Here is a 24,151-nt window from a genome sequence, read left to right as displayed (position 1 = left end):
AGTATCCTCCGACGTTAACATCCAGGGAACTCTCACTAGAGATTGCCACTGCGTCTGGATCAGTCCACTCAAGCGGCAAACCTCAGAATTAGTTCTAAAGAGTTCAGCTACTATGTCCCGTAGGAGAGTAGGATCCTCCGAGGAGGACTCCAGGGTTCCAGGAAGCAGTTGTCATGGTTCACTCGAAGAGCACCCTCCTAGCTCCCATCCGAGTGGCAGGCGAACCCTCCAGGGCTCCAGCCTGACTAAAGAATCGATGGAGAAGAGATAGCTGTCATAATGTCAGCTCTTGACCCATCGAACCAGAAATCACCACAGAGACAATCAGATTCCAAGCAGATGGCTTTACTGGTCAAATAGGCAATACAGTGCATGAAAAGCAAGATGACAGCTATGGCTTGTCTTGCCCGTTATTTGGAAATATAAGGCAGAGAAACGGCGGGAGATTACAAAGCATAAACAGAGCATTATTTCCCAGGAGTGGCGTTCCCAGGCTTTGGTATGTGTAGCCGTCCTTGAGTCTGGACGGTTCAGCAGAGAAACGAAAGGAAACATCTAAACCGAGATAACAACCTGACATCATGTATACTTTTTTTGTTTTGATTTATTATAAAAATGCAATAAAAAATTTTTTAAAAAAAGATGTCGAGGTGTTAAAAGGGGTAGGAGCGAATGGGATAAATTCCTCTGGAGCTGACGTCTTTCCGATTCAAGAAGGCTTTTCTGCCAAGTAAACACTCTTGCTGCTTTTTGCTGCTTCATCAACTAAAACCATCGAGACTAACGGGGAAAGACTACACAGGAAATCGTAGGATCTGAAGTGCGTCTCCTTGTGCAGTGGGTAAAATATTCCTACCACCTGGAACGAGAGGAGGCGACGGACGGTCCGTGATTTAACAACGCCCAGCTCACCCCCTCTTTTACAGCCGAGCAGAGTGTCAGTAAAACTTGATGGCTTTTTACAACTATACTAATTGTTTTACAACGGAGAGAAAAATTTGCAGCTATTTAACCCCGGGAACTATAAAATTGATGAATAGGAAACTGTTACAAGGTTTTGACTCCTGCCAACATATTTAAAACAGCACTTCTTCGATACTGATGAATTGTTAGAACTATTTTCAGAAATAAACATGGGAAAGGTCGACGAGAAAATTCAGGAAATGTTAGCAAAACACACTGATGCCTTTACCAAACAATATGAGCAAGTATCTCAACATCTGGCTCAGTTAACCAACATATTGACTAGTTTAACTCAAACCACTAACCAGACTAGCCAGAAATTGGACATTTTGGCAAGTGATATTACAAATATGAAATCTCAAGTCTCTACAATGAAAACCGATATGGGAAAAATGGATATTTCAATTAAAAAGGCAACTGAAGAACAGAAAGATATTAAAAATAAACAGATACTTCAAGGTAATCAAATCCAAGCAATGAATTCCCAACAAGAAAATGCCATGGACCAACTAGCTATTATGGAGTTAAAATTAAGACAATCGAACGTACGTTTTCGCGATTTTCCAGAAGAAATGGGAGGTACCAGAACAACTATCATAAAATCATTGGCTGACCTGACTCACATAAATGAACAAGATCTGGACCATGCAATAAACAAAGTTTATAGAATTCCTTTACCCACCAGATTGGAGAAGACGAAGGCAAGAGATATTATGATTTCCTTCTATGATATCAGGATGAAAGATTGTATTATGCAAACTCTTTATGATAATCCTTTGTCAGTGAACGGAAATCCACTCATAAGTCTAAAGGACATTCTGCGACATTTGATGATGAAGAGAAACATGTACAAAGAATTTACTGGGACTTTGAAGAAGAATGGAATACGATTTTGTTGGATCTTTCCACAGGGACTTATTCTTACCTACAAAGAGGTCAGATTTACTATCTCTTCACAGGAGGACGTGGAAAATTTTCTGAAAAACCATGAAAAAGATCTAGTTGGTCCTAACCATGAGCAACAACAACAACAAGAAGAGGAGAAAAAGGAGTTGGCCTTGACGCTTGGACAAAAAAGATCGGACTTTAATAATAACAGAAGTGTTGGAAAAACAAAAACTCACAGCAAGAATAAAATTAAAAGGAAGCATGCAGTTTATGGGTGATAGAGAGAAACGGAGGGTTAAACAGGGATTTAAATGATGACTACTGAACTTTGTAACTATTAATCTAATCCTTTTACTTTAAGAATGGTTTTGAAATAAAATCTGTTACTATATATGAAATTAATAATAAACACGTATTAACTGTAATGAACTAAATAATTTAGAATTCATTTAGTAATCAAGTTTGATGTATTTTTCTGGATTAGAATTTCTACACAAAAGAACAGATAAATTTATAGCAAGATGGAAGAAGATGAGGGGGAAGTCTTTTATTTGAATATCTTTTTATTACTAGATGAATATGCTTTTCGATGACGCTGTTAAAGTTTTCTTTTGTATTATCTATGAAATGAATGTGTTGTTGAAAAGTACCCGACAGTAAAACATTGTGAAAATAATAAAAATTTTGTGGGGGGGGGAAAAGTTTACCAGTCAGCAAAAATGCATCATTGGGCCCCCCTCTCACACACATTACCTTCATGCACACAAATTTCCTTTAATTGTGAAAGGAACGGCTCTGTTTTAATTCTGAAATAGCACTTATTTAGGATGGTACATTTCTGAAATTATACTGTGCCCCAACACTCAGGTTCTTTTACTACTGCCCCCCCAAAATACTGGTGAACCCCCTTTACTGTTTGCCAGCACATTGTTTATTATGCCTCCTTTTAGAAAATAGCCAGCATGGAAAATAGAACAGCACTTGGTTGGTAGCATTGCAGTCCCTTGATATCATTTCTCTCTAGTTGGAAATATAATATTTGAGAATTAATTCCAGAAAATTATATCCACCAATATCATTTGATGCCAACTTTGTCAGTTTCTATATTTCTTCAAATTCAGGACACCTGATAGAAAAAGTTTTGATGAATAAGATCTGTTGTGTTTTTAGGCCACAATCCTGGATTTTTGAAAACAAAAACATGAATAGTGTAGCACAACTCTCTTGTGCTTTTCATAAATCTTCTCAGTGGAGTGGTGCTAATAGTGTTGTGGAGTTTTTCTTTATCATCTTGCCAGTCATGCAATCTCTATATTGAAATCATTTTCAACTTATTTTTGTTCCCCTGCTTCCATATTTAGTGTATTGCTTGAGCCAGACTACCGAGAGGCCTGATCTGTTTTGAGAAATTGCAGGATTGTTAGTGTCCTTTATCTTCTTTGGCTTTGTTTAACTGTTTTACATTTCTGAGTTCCTGATTTGTTTTTATAGCAGGACATGGAAGTCTGGTTGGGTGAGTGCATGTGTTTGCATATATATTATGCCTCTTAATCCAACTTAGAAGCCAGCACGGGCTCTCACTGTCTCTGAGATCAATTTTCATGATTAATATGGTACTTAGTCCCTCTGACCAGTTTTCCCTCTTCCCTACTTATGCACAAGGAACTCTGTGACTGGTAGTTCTTGAGGAAGTGCCATATAGAGAAGCACAAATCTCTCAAACTTCAAGCTGTAGTTTAATTGCACAAGCATATTCTCTCTGTTCTAGCTAATGGCTTGGGCTGGGCAGCAATTTATTGTTGGTTGTTCTCTTCTAATACTTCTTTTCACTGGTTTGGGCAAATTTCACAAAATGAGAACACCCAATATATATGTCATGGATACAGAAATACGTTTCCATCAAAGATGGGGGTTTCTGACCCACCACATCCTTTCAAGGATGAGTAGATTCTCCTGTCCCTAGACTGGGACTCTGGAATTAACCCCCTTCTGATAGTTTGGCCAAAATTGGGTTTGGACTCTCACACATGCAGTAGACAACACTAATAAAAGCAACAGGCTTTATTGAAAAAATTAAAGAAAAGGTTCAGGCTTAAACATAAGGCAAAGGACAAGCAGGTGTGATAAAACAACAAAATCTAGCTTCCTAACATAAACACATGAAAGCAAGTGGGTTACAGCATCTTCAAATCAGTGTAAGTAACAAACCAGCAGGTAGGAGATGCAGCCTTACAGGTGCTGATAATGCTATTGGGCCACACATGAAACTTGTGTTAGATGGTTATTATAGGATAACTTTATAGGAAACTGGACCCCTGACCCCCTGACCAGTATAAGCCAATTATGAGCATGATCCAAAAGAAAGAGGAGCAAGATTCCCCCCTCCCATCTGACATCACTGAGGATATGGAACTCTCCCTGTGTTATTCTTTAACACTTGGATGACACATCAGGAAACAAGCGTTGGCTTTAAATTTCTGACATAGCCAAATGCTGATACTTAAACTGCCAGATTGATTGATACAGAGGTGACCATTTCTCTTGACAGTTTCAGTGTTTGAGAGATACAGAGAGAGAGAGAGAGAGAGATGACAGAATAGGCATTTGGTAACCCAGGTTGGCAAACCAAGCTATTAGTAGCCCAGAAAATTCCCCAAAAAACAGGCAAACCCACAGAGAGTGGTAGACATCTTGTTTGCACATTTTGGAAGGCCTGAAGCAGGGCAGAGAGGCAGAGGCTTCTAATTTTAAAAAAACTTTCTCCTCCCTTTACTTTCTTTTTACTTTCCCCCATCCAGCACTACTTTCAGTTTTACAAAGTTGTTATTCTTGTAGAAAAGTAGAAAACAAAGAGATGGGGCAAAGCTAACATTGGCATGACCAGGAAGCTGGTGAGCAAAGGGTTAGTGTCTGGCACCTCACATAGGAAAGACATCAATAGAGTGGAAAGAGTGGCCTTTGGGATCCATAAGAACATGCCAGCCAAGTGGTGGTGGTGGTGGTGGTGGTGAGAACTGGCAGAGGTGACAGATGGACATGGAGCAACGCTGTTCACTGGCAGTGACAAGGTGACCTTTAGAAAGTCCGTCTGCGCCACCAGTTCAAGTAACAGCTTTGAGTGATTTTGGACTCAGAATGCCATTTATCTTTGAAAACATCTGTTTCCTTGACATACTGTTACTTCACAGCACCCCCTCCATACAATCCTAGGTTTATGCAGCCAAAGGTGTGGGTAGACTCCATCTTGGATCAAACCAGAGAACCTTTATTTGTTTATTTACTTATTATTTTATTATATTTCAACCCCACCCACCCCAGCCAAAGGAATTTAGGGCAATAAATTGTCATCTTGCAATGAGACAGCCAGGTCCCTGAGATAAACTGTTACACCCTTTCATCAAGGGCTTGTGACTCTATGGGATCTACTCGCCGCTAGACCAAGCTGAGCCTGTGGGGCAATAACTAGGGTTGTGGGGGAAAAATCAGTAAATTTCGGGTTTATTGGGCCTGAAAAAATTTGGGTCCATTATAGTCAATGGGGATTTTTTTAAAAGCTCCTGTGGGGACACCGTTGGAGGTAGAGTCACCAAATTTGCAGCTTGGATGCAAGGGACTTTCCTTAGACCAGGGGTGGGGAACCTTTTTCCTGCCAAGGGCCATTTGCTCATTTATAACATCATTCAGGGGCCATAACCAGGTGTAGATCTCCCGGCACGGGGGGGAGAGGCTAGGGTTGCCAGGTCTCCAGCCACCACCTGGATGTTGGCAACCACAGAGGAGGCCACACAGAAAAGGCCTGGAGGGCATGTAAAGACCACACACATGTATCCCCCCAACCCAGCATCTTGGGGAGAAAGGAGGCAAGAAAGAAAACAATCAAAAAGTTGCTCAAGAGATTTGGCTAAACAGCAAATCACCATGGTCTCAGCTCTAGCTGCTTGGGCTGGTGGGTACTGGATCTGCTTGCAGCTGCCTTTCCCCATGTATCCAGTGTTCCATATAATCAATGGAAAGTTTCTCAGGCAATCCTCTTGATTTCCCCATATCTTTCTCAGTTATTTGGTCATAGGTTCTTGCCACATAAACAGGAAATACCCTTAAGCTATTAGTACTACGCAATCATGCTTAAATAATGAGAACAATGGAGATAAATCTAATTGCAGCACCTATACATGTTGTCAACACTACAAGGCAAATATCAAGGAGATATTTTCTCTTTCTTTGGAAGTATGCTTTTGAAGAAACAATTGCCTTAGTCACATTGCTATGGTATTAGAATTTCTTGCCAAAACGACTATTGAAAGAGATGGCTATATGTTTGTTTATAAAGAAGTGCTGATGTTTATGGCTCAATCAATTAAGTAGAGATGTAATGTGCTAATTAAAGGGGAGAGTTGCATACTTGTGTGCAATCAGATACACATTGTGGATGTAAAATGGGAGGTACTGCAAGAAGTATCTTTACATGGTCATGTTCTCCTGTGTCCCAAAGCTGTTATGGAAAAATCCAGTGCAGGTCTAGAATACATGATAATAGAAAAAATACATGATAATAGAAAAAATTCTAGGATGTGATGTTACTTCTTTTGGCACTAAGGGCAATGTAAAGAGTTACTGTAGAATATGAAGAGACCATATAGTGTGTGTACAATGCCACAAATGATGGCTGTTCTACACAAACATCAAATGGTGTGGTAAGTAGCAGTTTTACAAACTTTGCAGCAAACATGTCTTACAGGTGAACATGCTCTGTTGGACAGCTGCAGTGGCCCATGATCTGTGCCCTCCACCTCAAATGGCTGTCAAACAGTTTTGCAGCTGTGCAGTTAGCCTCTTGCTGGCCTGAGATTATTCTATCCAGGATCACATAATGAAATGACATGAGGAGGGAACTATTCTTCCCATAAGGCTGTATGAATTAGGCATGAATGAATGAAAGAATGTTGATATTAAGGACTTAAACAAATGATAAGACGCTTAAAAATTATCATTGCTCGCTGACATTGATTTGATCACTGTTTATTCATATGACTGGCTGTCAAGCAGCATGCAGAAACAATGGTTTTTATTGCATAATAATCTATGTAAGTAAACAATATAAACTTTAGAAGAAAATAATTACCTTCACTTTTTACACCTATTTGCACTACATCACTTCACAAATAGTATTGGATCATGATGTTTCAAATTTAAAAGGCAAGAGACTGGCTCCCCCTCCCCAAGAGTTGAACAACTAGGCAAAGCCTGAGAGAACGACGGACCAACTGCGCAATCCTAAACAAAATTACATCCTTTTAAATCCATTGAAATTAGTGGGATTAGAAGGGCATAACTCTCTTTGGGAAGAGCTAGAATTGAGTCCAGTAGCACCTTACAGAACAACAAGATTTGGGGGGTATGAGCGAAACCCTGAAAATCTTGTTGGTCTCTAAGGTGCTCCTGGACTCTGATTTAACTGTTCCATTGCAGACCATCACCGCTATCCTCTGAAACAATCTCCTTCCGGATGAACTGTTACCCCTTACCCCTCACCCCAATTCACAATGCTTTCTGTAAGTTAAAAGTCACATTTTCCCAAGAGACTTTGTTGTATCATAATTCCAGCAGGGATATCATTAACCTTCTAAAATGTCCACTAACAGCTACAGCTAACATCATAAATTGCTGGAAAAACTGTGGGCTTTTGAAATCTCTCTACTGGAAAAATGCTGAACTGCTAGGCAACTCCTGCTTGATGCACAAGGAAAGAAGCCAAACACAGTGTGAAGTAAAATTCTGAGCCAGAAACATGGATCAGCACTAGCAGAGGAGCAAATTCACCCCCATTGCAAATTCCTAAGCCAGTGAGTCTACCCGAGTCTACCAAAGTCCTCCTTTCTCCCCTCACTCAAAGTACCCTAAAAGGCAGCATATGCTACTCCTCTCTGCTGGTGAATGAGTTTGCATGCTTTCTCTAATGCTAGCTGCGTGTACTTTCACATCAGCTCCCACCATCTCTGCAGAGTACCACCCATCAGGTCTGTATATCTCAGGGCCTACTGCTGCCGCCCCACCCCATCAGCTCACCTTCCTTGCTGCCCATCTGCTTGTTGTGAGCCCTCCCACCACTCGCACTCCATCTGTACATGGTGCCCTAATACTTCTGGGAGATGGGTGCACAGGAGTTGAACTGCAGTGATACCCCCAGCAGCAGTAGGAGAGCTGGCAAATAAGCTAATACATGGGGTAAGGATGCATGGGTTGGCAGTGAGGCAGGTGAACAGGATGGTACAAGAAGGGGGTACTTCAGCAGGCAGGGGAGGCCCAGGCACTCTCTACCTTAGACTCATAGAATCATAGAGTTGGAAGGGACCACCAGCGTCATCAAGTCCAACCCCCTGCACAATGCAGGAAATTCACAACTACCTCCCCCACACACACCCCTAGCGACAAGAAGATGGCTAAGTTGCCCTCCCTCTCATCATCTGCCTAAGGTCACAGAATCAGCATTGCTGACAGATGGCTATCTAACCTCTTCTTAAAAACCTCCATGGAAGGAGAGCTTACCACCTTCTGAGGAAGCCTGTTCCACTGAAGAACGGCTCTGACTGTTAGAAAATTCTTCCTAATGTCTAGACAGAAACTCTTTTGATTTATTGGTTTCTTTCCTGACGTTTCGCCAGCAGCTATGGCAGGCATCTTCAGAGGAGTAACACTGAAGGACTGTGTCTCTCAGTGTCAAGTATGTAGGAAGAGTGGCGAGAGGGGCTTACAGTGTGCCGCGATGTTCCTGCATGCCGGGAGTGTAGGGGGCAGACTTGGGGGAAGAGGTCCAAAGGGCGCTGCAACCCCAGGAACACCCTCGGGGAGGGCCGCGCTGTGCTGCCGCACTGTGCTGCGCCTCCAGGGCTGGGCCCTGGAGCTCTTGAGGGCCACTGAAAATGTCCTTGGGGGCCGCATACGTCCCCCGGGCAGGACATTCCCCATCCCTGGCCTAGAGCATTCCTGACAAGTGCTTGTTCAGCCTCTGCTTACAGACTGCCAGTGAGGGGGAGCTCACCACCTCCCTGGGTAGCTGATTCCACTGTCGAACAACTCTTACTGTAAAAAATATCCAGCTGGTACCTTTCTGCTCACAATTTAAATCTATTATTACGAGTCTTGTTCTCTGCTACCTACAGGAACAGCTCCCTGCCCTCCTCTAAGTGACAGCCCTTCAAATACTTAAAGAGAGCAATCATGGATATCATGTGTCCAAGCCTGACCCCATGGCCCGAGAGGTGTGTTGATTGCTAGGGGAGAAAATTAAAGATATTGTAGACCAGATACCAAAACTGGTCAAACCTCAAGATCATTACCCATTTGTGATGGTCCATGTGGGAGCCAACGACACAGCTGTGAACACCATTGAAAACATTAAGGCTGACTATGAAGCTCTCGGGAGGAAGCTGAAGGGAATGGGAGCACTCGTGGTGTTGTCTTCAATCCCTCCCTTCAGAGGAAGGGGGATACGATGGGAACATAATGGAGGTGAACCACTGGCTACATTGGTGGTGCAGGCAGGAGCGATTTGGATTCTGGGACCACGGGCTGGGTTTTCGGGATGACGACCTACAAGTACGCGTTGGAATTCAACTTTCAAATGTGGGGAAGAATGTTTCTGGAAGAAACCTGGAGAGATTCATCAAGAGGGCTTTAAACTAATATTGCAAGGGAAAGGAGATGATCAACGTAGGGATTTAAATGAGAGAGCAAACAGCAGAGGCCCACCTGGGAGGGACGGGTCTAAAGGAGCCAAAGGTGAAGGGCTTCAGGTGTCTATGTACCAGTGCCCAAACCTTGGGCAAGAAGAAGGAAGAGCTTGAGCTTCCAATGCAGTCAGAGTTATATGAATTAGTAGGCATTACAGAAACTTGTTGAAATGATTTCCATGACTGGAATGAAGTAGTGAATGGATATGAGTTGTTCAAGAAAAACCGAATAGGTCAAAGAGGTGGCAGAATGGTGCTGTATGTGAGGGGAGACATTGCTTGTCAAGAAATACTAGAGGAGGAGGGTGACAGCCCAGTGGAAAATATTTTGGTGAGGATAAGGGAAGGAAGGACAAACAGTATTGTGGTTGGAGTCTGCTACAGACCTGACCAGGGTGAGGAGGTGGATGCTGCCTTCCTTGAGCAGATTGGCAGGGTATCCAAACAATAAGAGCTGGTAGTTATGGATGATTTCAGCTTCCCTGATGTGTGCTGGGAGACCAATTCTGCAAAGCAACCACAGTCACACAAGTTCCTTACCCGCCTGGCAGACAACTTCCTTCACCAAATGGTGGAGGTAGGTACGACGGGTTCAGCCACACTCTAACATTGACCTACAGGCAAGAGATGGTAGATGAGGTAAAGGTGGTGGGGACCTTAGGGGAAGTGATCATGTCCTCCTAGAATTCGTTTTGTGGTGGGGGATCAAGGAAGTTCATAGCCACACACATCTGTTAGATTTTGGTAGGGAAGATTTTAATAAACTCAGAGGCCTGATGAGAATCTTTCCATGGGCAAGACTGCTGGAAAGGAAAGGAGCAAGTTAAAAGTGGGATCTCCTAAAACATGAGCTTTCGATAGCTCAAGCCCTCACGATTCCAACAAGAAGGAAACATGTTAGGGGATCCAAGAAGCCAATGTGGATCAACAGAGAACTCCATGATCTTGGAGATCCAAGATCTTGTTCGCAAACACTGCTGTCAAGAAATGTATTCGCCATCCAGTATGCATGTCCCTCATTTCTTTTACCCAGATGTAGAACTCGGCACTTATCCTTGTTGAATTGCATCTTGTTCTAATCTGCCCACTTTCCCAGTGTGTCCAGATCTCATTGAATTCTGTTTCTGTCTTCTGGTGTGTTAGCTGCTCCTCCCAATTTGTTGTCATCTGCAAATTTAATGAGCAGTCCCTCCACACCTTCATCCAGATCTTTTATACAAATATTGAAAAGTACCAGGCCCAGATCCGAACCCCGCTGGATACCTCTTGCCATTCAGATGAAATGCCATTAACAACTACCCTTTGAGTGCGGTTCTGCAACCAGTTCTCTATCCACCTAACTATCCTAGAATCCAGTCCACAATCATCTAGTTTACCCATCAGAACATTATGGAAAACCTTGTTAAAAGCCTTACTGAAATCTTTTTTTTCTTTCCCCCCCACCCACCGGAAAAAAAAAGTGACCCATCACCAGACTTCTGAAGAAGTGTCTGGTAGTTTTATGTATCGATTGACTAAAATTTAATTTTATTTCAAAAAATTGTTTTCTATAACTCACTAAATAACATCATAAAATCCATTTTTGCCATCTTGTCCCAATACGAGGTGGCCTTAGACCATGTTTGTTTAAATTCTTCCATATCCTTTCCATGTAAAAATTCCATTAATCTGGCCATCCTCATATATAACCATATTTTCTCTCTCCAGTCTATAATTGAAGGTTTATTTGTTTGTTTCCATACTTTGGCTATCACAATTCTTGCAGCAGCAAAACTATATTGGCAAATAATCCTATCCCGGTCATAAATATTGTTTGGTGGAATTCCTAGCAAACAAAATGATGGTTTCCTTTTCACTTTGCCATTAATCAAATTGTTTGTTTCTTTCACTATTCCAAAAGTTTTAAATTTTTTTACACGTCCACCAGACATGCATATAAGTTCCTCTTTCTTTCCCACATTTCCAACATATTTCTTTATCCCGACTATTCATCTTAGATACCATAATTGGGGTTATATGCCATCTATAAAACATTTTGTATAAATTTTCTCTAATTTCATTGGTTATTGTAAATTTAAATTCCCTCTTCCATAAATTTTCCCATTTGTCCAGATCTATATTAAATCCTATATCCTGCATCCATTTAATTATGACTGGTTTAATTCTTTCTTGCTCTAAATTAATTGTGATCAATAATTTATACATTCTACCAATCATTCCCTTATTTCCTTTATCTAATATTTTTTCTAACTCGGATTTATTTTTATTAAATCCGAGTTGATTATCTTTATTAAAAATATCTTGTAACCTATAATATACAAACCAATCTTTTATATTTAATTCTTCCCTATTTTTTAAAACCCATTTACTCTCTTTCCACTCAATAATGTTCCTATACATCTCTATATCTAAATTTAACTGTATTCCCCTTCTCATATAAGCTTCTGTTGGATTAATCCAACCCGGAGTCCTATTTTCTAAAATCTTCTTATATTTTATCCAAATTTGGAATAATCCAGCTCTAATAATATGAATTTTAAAATCCCTATTTACCTTTTCCTTCTCGTACCATAAGTATGCATGCCAACCAAAATGAAGATTGTAACCTTCAAATTCTAATAATCGAGAATTTTCTAACTTTATCCAAGTTTTTAACCAGAGAAAACAGGAAGCTTCATAACATTGTTGCAAATCTGGTAATCTTAATTCTCCTGTTTCTCTTAATTGAATCAGATTATTATACGCTATTCTGTGTTTTCCTTTTCCCCACAAAAATTTTAAAATATCTTTTTTCCAAATTTTAAAAATTTTAAATCCCTTGATAATCGGTAAATTTTGGAATAAAAAAAGCATCTTGGGTAATACCATCATTTTGATTACCAATATTCTACCCCATAACGATAAGGGTATTTTTTCCCTATTTTTCAAATCTATATTTATTTGCTGCCATATTTTATCATAATTATTTTTAAATAAATTAAAATTATTGGAAGTTAGCCATATTCCCAAATATTTTACTTTATGCTCAATAACAAAACCCGTGGTTCCCACTAATTCTTGCTGCTGGAAGGGTGTGATATTTTTAACCAATATTTTGGTTTTATTTTTATTTATTTTAAAACCTGCTAGCTTTTCATAAACCTCAATCATTTTACTCCATTCAACAATCTGAGTAATAGGATCCATTAAAAAACAAACTAAATCATCCGCGTATGCCTTAACCTTATAATGATTTCTCCCTATTTTATAACCTACAATCTCTACATTGTTTCTAATTTTTCTCATCAAAACTTCTAATATAATAATAAACAACAAAGGTGAAAGAGGGCAACCTTGCCTGGTGCCCTTTTGTATTTCAAATTGTGAAGATAATTCCCCATTAATTAATAACCTAGCTGTTTCACAAGTATAGATATTTCCAATAACCCTTTGAAATTTTTCACCAAAATCCATATATTCTAACACTTTTCTCATAAATTTCCACTTTACATTGTCAAACGCTTTTTCTGCATCTAAAAATATCATTGCAAAAGGTGTAGTATCAAATTCTGCATATTCTAAAAGATCTAACACTACTCTAACATTTTGGCTAATCAGCCTCCCTGGAAGGAATCCTGCTTGATCTTCATGTATAAGAATACTTAATACCTTCTTCAATCTATTTGCTAGGATTGTTACAAACAGTTTATAGTCATTATTTAATAATGATATTGGTCTATAATTTTTTACTTCCATTGAATCAGAATTTAATTTAGGAATTAAAACTATATTTGCTTTTTTCCAGCTATTTGGAATAGATCCTCCCTGTATACAATTATTCATCACTCTCAATAAGTATGGTGAAAGTTGATCTACAAAAACTTTATAATAAAAAGGTGTAAATCCATCTTCTCCTGGTGCTTCATTCAATTTACTTTTATTTATTACTGATTTTAATAGCTCTATTGTTATTTCAGCATCTAACAATTCCTTATATTCCTGTGATATTTTGTCCCATTCAAATTGTGTTAAATATCTTTCTATTTCTTTTTCTGAAACTACTCCTTGTGTATAAAGATTGGAATAATAATCTATAAAGGTTTCTGTAATTTTTTGTTTATCTGATAGAACTTTACCATTCTTTCTTATCTTCAGTATTGGTGTTCTCCTCTCTTTACGTTTAAGCTGCCATGCTAACATTTTACCTGGTTTATTTGAATGTTCGAAAAATCTTTGCCTGTTATACAATATTTTTTTTCTATATCCACGGTTAATAAAATTTCGTATTGTTGTTGCAAATTTTTTATTTTATCAATCTGTTCTTGTTTAAGTAATTTATTTTGTACTTTTCTTAATTGTATTTCTGCCTGTTTAATTTCCTCCAATATTTTTTTCTTTTTCCACTCTCTCTCTCTATACCACCTCGAATTTTGTTGTATTAAAATGCCTCTGATTACTGCCTTCCCCACATCCCAAACAATATATTCTGGAGTTCCTTTATCTGCGTTTTCCTGAAAACAATATTGTATTTCTGATTTTATTTTATCTGCTATTGTCAGGCCTGTGTTTCAGTTGATTTGTTTAGTTTCATTTTCCCACAGACCAGACTCAAGGACTGTTGTGCATACCTAAATCCTTTTGAAGCTGTGGGAACCACAGCGCTGTTTGTGATTTGTAATCTCTTGCTTTTTTCTATGCTTTTATATTACCAAGTTCAAGCCAGCAAGCCTCATTGCTGTCACCTTTTCTTTATGCTCTGTTAACCTATTTGACCAGTAAAAACCAGCTTCTTTGGACCTGACTGTCTCTGATGTGGTTTTTGGTTCAGATTGGGCCAAGGGCTTACATTGTGACAGCAATCACAATACCTTCTACTAACCACCTGGCGGGATCCTGGAGGACGTGGATCCCTGGGCCCTGCTGCTGGGGTTGTCGACTTGCCCTGATGACCCTACCCTCCTACAGGATGTGTTATTGGAAGTGGTATGGACTGATGTGGAAATCAACCGCCTAGTGGAACTTATTCGAGGCCAGTGGCAATCACTAGCCACGGCGCAACCTTGGACCTCTGAGGACTCGGATCGGAACGCTTACCACGACCTTGTGATCCTGGACGGGCTTCTGGATGGAGTACATGCTGCCCAGGATGACCTGGTCACCTTAACTCGCTCATTGGCGAGGTTGACTCTACAGGAAGCTCAACAGCAACCTTTGGAAGCATCCCCAATCCACCCTGCCGTATCCCAAGCCATGGCGGGATCGGCGGCGGAAGGTGTTTCATTGGTGCCAAATGCGGCTGAATGTCAAACAGAGGCACAACGGATTGCTGTCCAAACGGCGCTACTGTTTGTGGGACTACCTAAGGATACCACGGTAGCCGATCTAACACAGTTGTTGACCCCAACTTTCAGGGCTGGGCACCCGCACTAGCGGTCCAGGTCCAACCGCTGCTGGGCAGGGAGTCTGAACCGCTTCTCGCCCTTTTGAAGAAGGAACTTCTACCGATTGTTACCACGGCTGCCGCCTTGAAGCTCGAAGCCGCCCAGGCTCTCGCGGACCAAAAGGCAGCTGAGGCGGCAGCCAATGCTCAGGCTGAATGGGAAAGGGAACAGCGGTTGGCTGCGGAACGGGCGCGAGCGGACGTGCACCCCAAAGACACCGTGCGACCCGGCCCCTCGTTTGGACCAACGTTTTCTCCGGCTTTTGCTCCGTCTCGCTCCACCCAACGCACGCGTCGCCTCGCAGAACGGCTTCGGGGCTCCGACGATTCTGATGAGGAGGACTTGTATGGGGACGGCTCCCATTGGGCCACCGATTTGCGGTCCAGTCGAGCACATCGTACGGGTGGGCCTGAGGAAGAAGTGCACCTGTTGCGAGCTCAAAACCGGGAGTTATACGATCGTGTAGACCGTCTCCAGGATCAAATGGAACGTTTCTAGAAAACGAGCGCCTGCAGCAGGCGCTGACGACTCCAGCGCAGCCCGTTCTCCCTGTACCCACAGCACCAGTACACCTCCCAGTTCAGCCGGGTGTGCCAGCTCAACCCGCTCAGCCGCCTGCTCTCCCCCTAGTCCCTGGAGCCCCGGTTGTACCAATTCCCGGGGCACCCGTGCAACAGGGACAACCCATACCCGGTCAGTGGAAGCAGCCTCGGCTGAAGACGACCTATGATGGTTCGCTCGAAACTCTACCCTGTTTTCTACATCAAGTGGACAGTTACATGAGGGAACAGGGGCAATATTTCCCACAGAGGATAGCCGAGTTCATTTTGTAGCCTCTTTATTGACGGGGAAAGCAGCCGACTGGATGGTCCTCCAATTTGACACTAGATCCCAGTCTATCCACTCCCTCAACAATTTCATGTTTGCCTTGCGGAGACGGTTTGAGGACCCCTTTATGGGGGAACGAGCCAAAGCAGAACTATTACAACTCAGACAGGGCTCCTCTCCAGTCCGGGAAATTGCAGATGAATTCCAAAGACTGGCCAGTAAAATTGTGGACTGGCCTGAGGCCACTCTTATTCACTATTTCAGGGAAGACTTACACCCTGACATTCTAAACTGGTCGTATATGCGGGGTGATCCCGAGACCCTAGAGGATTGGATTTTACTAGCTGAGGAGGTCGAGAGCCGCCGACGTTTCATTTCCCTGGTGCGACAACGGAACAGGGATAAAAGTGCCCAAAAAACCCCATTGAAAGCGCCGCTTTCCAGCCTGCGTAAACCTACGCGGCCACCTCTGGATTGCGAAACAAGATTCCAGAGGGGGACTTGCCTAGTTTGCGTGGAGTTGGGCCACTTTGCAGCGACTTGTCCTCAGCGCCTGGAGAACATTCGCCCCAGCATACCATCCCGAGCTCGAGGGAGACCTCAACGCAGAGGCACCGTGGCCACCTGCAGCGCAGCGCCGGGACGACCCACACCCTCTGCACTTCACATTGAGGAATCGGCTAACCTTTCTGCACCTGGCAACCCCGCGGGGTCCCGGATTACAAGTGCCCCAATGGGGGACAACTCTCCTTCTTCTGACGAAGATAATCAATGGAATTCTCCAGCTCTAAACCTGGAAACCCCTCTTGACTTTTCAAAAAATGGATACGGTCTGTGGTGAGTGGAGTGTCTCCACAGACCCCTGCAGAATCTCCTGCTAAACCCAAAGCTCCTGTCAAGGTGAGTGAAGTGGAAACCACTGTTTATGTGGACTCAGTGTTGCAACACTATAAAGGGGGTCCCCAATTACCTGTCAAGGCACTTATAGACTCTGGCTGCGGCCGCACTTTAATTAGAGAGGCCACGTTTGCAGCCCTCAAAGTCAAGTCCGAGGCGCTACCAGCTCCCGTCCAATTCGCCCAGATGGATGGGAGCCATTTTAAGGGGGGGCCAGTCGATCATCACACTCGGGAAGTAGCAATGGGTATTGGTTCTCATTGGGAACAAATAAACTTTACCATAGCCCCCATCCGCTTCGAAGTTGTTCTTGGGATTAATTGGCTCAAAGGTCATAGTCCCTGTATAGACTGGGAAACCGACACTATCACCTTTACCAATCCCAAGTGCGAACAGCACCGACACAAAGTCGCGGTGGTGCCTCCACCCACTCCGGCGTTAACCTCCGATGCCCCATCGCTGACACCTTTGCCCGAAGTATACAGAGACTTTGCAGATGTCTTTGATGTTAAAGAATGCGATGCATTGCCCCCCCCACCGTACCACAGACTGTGCAATCAAGCTGGTAAAAGACTGCACACTAACTAAGAGCAAGATTTACCCCATGAGCGTTTCCGAACGCACTGTGTTACGTGACTTTTTGGATAAAAATCTTGCTCGTGGGTTCATTCGGCAATCGAACGCTCCTAACTCAGCCCCTGCATTCTTTGTCCGAAAAAAGGAGGGTGACTTACGTTTATGCATTGACTTTCGAAAGCTTAACGCAGTTACCCAAGCCAACGCCTATCCCATACCATTGATTTCAGACATTTTGGGACAATTGCAGGAGGGACGTGTTTTCTCCAAATTGGACTTGGTGGAAGCTTATTATCGAGTCCGTATCCATGAGGGGGACGAACCCCTCACCGCCTTCTCTAGCTGTTTTGGAATGTATGAATTTCTGGTGATGCCTTTCAGGTTAAAAGGGGCCCCGGGGGTCTTCATGCAACTCATTAACGAAATCCTCCATGATTTGCTGTACCCCGGCGTGGTAGTTTATTTGGATGACATCCTCATTTATTCAAAAACCATGGAGGAGCATGTTGCTCTGGTCAGAGAAGTTCTGCAACGTCTGCGTGACCACCAGCTCTATGCAAAGCTGTCTAAATGTGAATTTCACCAGGAGAAAGTAACTTTCTTGGGGTACATAATCTCTCATCGTGGCCTTAGCATGGACCCCGCTAAAGTCCAATCGGTACTTGACTGGACTCCACCTTCCACCCGCAAGCAAGAGCAGCAATTTCTGGGCTTTGCTAATTTCTACCATGGTTTCATTCCCAACTTCGCTCAAGTGGCGCTGCCAATCACTGACCTCCTGAAAACGAAAGGTAAAGGGGTTTCTGCAACATTGCCCTCTGCCAAAATACTTTGGACTGATCAATGTCAATCTGCCTTTGTAGCCCTCAAGCGGCTTTTCACTTCTGAACGTGTACTGCAGCACCCAGACCCGAACCAAATGTTTATTGTACTGGTCGATGCGTCCGATGTAGCCATGGGGGGGGGCTTCTCCAGAGAGGACCGGATGGTCTCCTTCATCCCTGTGCCTACTTCTGGAAAAAGTTTGCGCATGCCCAACTGAACTGGCCCATTTGGGAAAAGGAGGCATCAGCCGTCCATCATGCCCTTACTCTGTGGAGGCAATTCCTGGAGGGGTCCAGGATCCCCTTCGAAGTCTAGACCGATCACAAAAATCTAGCTGCCCTCACGGGGACCCATAAACTGTCCGCAAAACAACAGTGTTGGGCAGACTTCTTGGTCAGTTTCGTTTTGTTCTTAAACATGTGCCCGGAAAACAAAACGTACTTGCTGATGCCCTATCCAGGTTGCATCAATACCCAGTAAAACTTGATCGGCCGACAGACTCTTTATTCACCCCGGCGCACAGAGGGACCCTGCCCATGCTGGCCGTGCAGACCCGGTCCCAAACTCGACCCCAGCCTGGAAACCGCGCAGTGGCCGACAGGGTATTCAACCCTAAGCAGCCGGCTCCCTCGCCGGTCCCCCTTGCGCCGTCTGTATCCAGCACCCCGCAGCAACCAATTCCCCCCCCCTCAATCACCACCAGCTCCTGGTTCACCCTCTCCCACGAAAGGACGGGGAGTGATCCTCTCCAACTCCTTCCTGGGCTCCCTTCATGCTCAGTGCTTAGCCGAACGCACTGCCCAAACTCTGCCCCAAGGTGTGCTTGAGCAAGGTGGTTATACGTGCCCAAGATACTTCGACGGGAAGTCCTGCAATTAGCCCATGGAGCTAAAACCGCTGGGCACTTTGGGTTCCTGAAAACCCTCCATCTGTTGCGCAGACAGTTTTGGTGGGGGGGATGCGTTCTGATGTGGACTCCTTCATTCGCAGCTGCCCTATTTGTGCCACCGTCAAACGGTCTCAAGGCAAGCCCCTGGGACTGCTGCAACCGCTAGAAACCCCCAACAAACCCTGGGAGGTGATTGCCATGGATTTCATGACAGATCTCCCACTTAGTGGGGTCAAAACTGTACTGTGGGTTATTACTGACTTATTTTCCAAACAGGTACATTTGGTTCCGTGTGTGGGTATTCCCTCCACCCCCAAGTTGGCCTGCCTCTTTGTGTCACATGTTTTCCGTCTCCATTCCTTCCCGCGCAAGATAATCTGCGACCGCGGAAGTAGTTTTGTGGCTAAATTTTGGAAAGCTTTTCTCAGGTTGGTGGGGGTGGAACAAGGTTTGTCTAGTGCTTATCATCCCCAAACAGATGGGCAAACTGAACGTGTCAATGCTGTACTGGAATGTTATTTGCGTTATGTTAATTACCACCAAGATGACTGGGTAGAACTGTTACCTTTTGCAGAATATGCTTACAATAATGCTGTACATCAATCTACAGGGTTCAGCCCCTTCTATGCTGTGTATGGTCAGGACTTTGGTCCTATTACCCCTGTAGAGGTATCTGAGGGGGAAGGGGATCCCGATGTGGCCTCTTGGGCGCATGCTCTCCGCACCACATGGCCCTGGCTGGTGAGCAACCTGGACAGAGCCAAGCGCAAGTACAAGGCACAAGCAGATAAGCATCACTCTCCCAGCAGACTTTCAAATTGGTGATTTAGTATATCTTTCCACCAAAAACCTGCGCTCCACCCGTCCTTGCCACAAACTCAGTGCCAAGTACATTAGACCATATCCCATTGCTCGGATCATTAACCCTGTCACTGTGGAACTGACTCTCCCTAAAACCTGGAGACGGATCCACCCAGTCTTCCATGTCAGCCTCCTTAAGCCTCATGTCGCCTCCCCGGAATGGCACCCAGAACCGCCTCCCGAGCGGCCCTTGATGGTGGCGGGCAGGAAGTGTCATTTTGAAGTGACAAAGATCCTCGATTCGCGTATTCGGCATGGGTCCCTGCAATACCTAATTCGCTGGAAGCACTTCCCCCCTGCCTACGACGAGTGGGTGCGTGCACAGGATGTCTCCGCCCCACACTTAGTGAACGCCTTTCACACCGCCTACCCGGACAAGCCGTCCCCCTTACAAGATGGGAGGGGGCCTTAAGGGGGGCAGAATGTCAGGCCTGTGTTTCAGTTGATTTGTTTAGTTTCATTTTCCCACAGACCAGACTCAAGGACTGTTGTGCATACCTAACTCCGTTTGAAGCTGTGGGAACCTCAGTGCTGTTTGTGATTTGTAATCTCTTGCTTTTTTCTATGCTTTTATATTACCAAGTTCAAGCCAGCAAGCCTCATTGCTGTTACCTTTTCTTTATGCTCTGTTAACCTATTTGACCAGTAAAAACCAGCTTCTTTGGACCTGACTGTCTCTGATGTGGTTTTTGGTTCAGATTGGGCCAAGGGCTTACAGCTATCTTCTTATTTTTTAATAAATATTAATTGATACTCCAAGAATTATTTCTCTTAATTCCCATATTCATTTGCAGCATCAATGCATTATGATCTGATAATACTTTAGGTAAAATTTCGAGGTCATCTAATTTGCCTGTAATATCTTTAGATAACCATAGCATATCTATTCTTGAATGGGAACTATGTCTTGAGGAATAAAAAGTATATCCCTTTTTATTACCATTTTTCAATCTCCATGCATCAAACATTTCCCATTGATCTGTTAAATGATTGAAAATACCAGGTATTTTACCTTTGGATTTCCCCTGTTTTTTCCTCGCTGATCTGTCTAATCGGGGTTCTATTACACCATTAAAATCTCCCATCCATATCATATTCTCAGTAGCATGTTCAGCCAATATTGATGTTAGATCCAAGTAAAATGATTTCTGATTGTTATTAGGTGCATAAATACCAACTAGTATTATTTTTTGGAAACCACACAAAATCTCCACCATCAGAATCCTTCCTTCTACATCTTTATACAACATCCTCGGTTCAAATATTAAAGGAATATACATAGCTATTCCATTAATTTTTTTTCTTTTCATTACATGATGCAAATAGTTTACCCAATTTATTTTGTTCTAACCTTGTAACCTCTTTTGTTAACATATGTGTCTCCTGTAAACAAAAAATGTTAGCTTTAGATTTTTGTAGATGGTAAAATATTTTCCTCCTCTTATTCGGAGAATTCAAACCATTAACATTCCATGATAAAATTTTCATCATTTTAATAATTAATAATAACCCATTTTTATATAAAAAGTTCCCCTCAAAATTTATAGTACTCCCACCCGCCCTCCTCCCCCTATCTAGTTCCTGCTTCTACCTCTCATATTTTGCCCATCATTATAGTTCAATCAGTATCATCTTCCATCAATGGTTTTCCTCCTGAGGCTTCTGCTGCCTTTTCTTCCTCTGTAAGTTTCTTTTCAGCCAGTTCTTTGGTTGGTTGCTGTGGTGGTTTGCTTAAATCTCCTTCATATCTTTGCAAGAACTGATCAGCTTTAGCCACATCTGTAAACTTGAACCTCTTCGCTTTGAATATAAATGAAACTCCTTGAGGATATTCCCATCTATGTTGTATTCCATTATGTCTCAGCCTTGCCACATACTCTGCAAAATCTTTTCTTTTTCTCAGTAATCTCCCTGGGATCTCCTTCATTAATCTCACTGGTAGACCTTCAATTGTTAGAGGATTATTGTAGTGTTTATTCAGTATCAGGTCCCGATGAGATCTGGAAAAAAATTGTACCAAACAGTCCCGTGGAACTTTATTTCTGGCTGCAAAAGCAGAGTTAACTCTGTAAGCTGTAATTATCATGCCTTCCACTATTGTTTCTTCTTCCTGTAAAAAATCAGCCAAGAGTACTTTCAAATATTCTTTCAGGTCAGAGCCCTCCAGCCGTTCCTTGAGACCCCGTATACGAATCCAACTTTCCTTTATCTTCAGTTCTAACATTGCAACGTGGTCATCGCGTCTTTCTTCACGCTCTTGGGAAAAGCCTTACTGAAATCCAGGTAAACAACATCAACCATATTCCCTCGATCCAGTAAGCTGGTCACTCGATCAAAGAAGGAAATAAGGTTGTTCTGGCAGGACCCATGGGGGACAAATCCATGCTGACTTCCCCAGATCACCAAGTTATCCTTCAGATGCTCGCCTATTAATCTCTTTAATATCTGCTCCAGTATCTTCCCTGGGACAGAGGTAAAACAGGCTGGACTGTAGTTTCCTGGGTCATCCTTCCTCCCTTTTATGAACCCGAACCCAAACTCCTGCAAGACTTCTTTTCTTGTGTTTTTCTAATTGAAACCAAGGGAAACAAGATTCAAATACAACTATTAAAACAATTAGGTCAAATAACAAATACAAGAAAAATTAATGATGCTTTTTGCAGTAAAAACAAAGTAAAACCCTCCGGATGTCCTATATTTCTGTTTATGGTAAAGGATAGATATATTTTAAAGTATTTTTTCTACAATTAGTAAATCAACCATTGCAATGGATGGCTGAGTTGCAATAAAAATAACTTTGAAAAGGCATTTTTTAAGAGACCTGACTCCATTTTGCCCAGTTCTTCCCCTGCATATGACCTGTCTACCACCCAGCCACTTAGAGCCATCCACTCTTACATTATTCATTAATCTCTATTTTCCCTTCATTATTGCCAGCCAAAAATAATTTGAACTATCAACACCAACTGTTCCAAGCAGTACTGCAGGCAGAAAAGTTATGGTGAGTGAGCATGAACATATCGGGGGGGGGAGGGGATGGTTACTGAGTCCCCTTCATCCTAAAACTGGGTACTCACTGGGTGAGGCCTGATGATGTCATTGGCAAGGTACAGTAATATCAATGGGTGGGGTAGGGTTGCCAAGTCCCTCTTCATCACCAGCGGGAGATTTTTGGGGGTGGAGCCTGAGGAGGGTGGGGTTTGGGGAGGAAAGCGACTTCAGTGCCATAGAGTATATCAGCTGGAGATCTGTTGTAATAGCAGGAGATCTCCAGCTAGTACCTGGAGGTTAGAAAATAAACGCAACAGCCTCTGGAGGTTGGCATCCCTCAGGTGGGGTCTGGGGTGGGTCTGGACCTCACTAATGAATAATTGCATTAAAAGTAGCAATGTCACACACCACTAGGTATGAACTACATGGTATCTGTGTGTAGTCACAATTATGTGGCTTTGGAGAGGCAGGCTATCTACCAGACTACAAACATTAAAATAACATGAACATTAACTATGTGCTAAATATTAACCATAGTTGAGCCTTTAGTATCAATTATTGCCCCTCATGTCCAATTTACATGTGCCTTAGTCATTACAAACAAGTATGCTTAGAAGTATTTGAAGAAGCCATTTATTTGCAAAATGGCACACCATTAGCTATACAAGGAGAAATGATTTGCTAATGATCCTGCCATGAGTCATTTACTGATTTAATTAGTGTACCGGTATGTACATTTATCTCTCAGGAGAGGTTGCATGACTTGGGTAGGGGGGTAGTATTTAGAACGATGTTGGGAAAGCTGGGGGTGGGTGAGAGAGCTGGCAATTAATCAGTGTCTTAATTACTCCAATGAGGGATTCCTAAGTTACACATATCTGCAAATCACTTCCTGTAACCCAGACATTACCCCCCACTACAAAGTATGTAGATGTTTGCAGTTACTGTGCGGTGTGAGGAAAGCACTCTGCCCGTGTGCAGAGTGTTTGCACTCTTAGTATTGAGATGGTTATTTTTGGCACAGATTTATTTAAATCCTCCTAGTATCTTATTTTTTTTATTTTGCAATGAGAGGCTTCAGACCTTAGAGAAATTATGCCTTCAGACCTTAGAGAAATTATGAGGCTTCAGACTTAGAGAAATTATGCCTTCTCAAGATTTTTAGTGTTCTATAGAAAATTAATTATTTTTCTGTTGTGAAAGGATCTGAAATTTAAACCTGCAGGAGCATTGTGACTCTTCAGCCTTTTGGACCCTAATCCCAGCTTTTGGGGGAAGGAAAG

This window comes from Euleptes europaea, chromosome 16 (genome assembly GCF_029931775.1).
Source record: "Euleptes europaea isolate rEulEur1 chromosome 16, rEulEur1.hap1, whole genome shotgun sequence".
Classification (NCBI taxonomy): Eukaryota; Metazoa; Chordata; class Lepidosauria; order Squamata; family Sphaerodactylidae; genus Euleptes; species Euleptes europaea.
Note: the sequence above shows the minus strand (reverse complement) of the source record.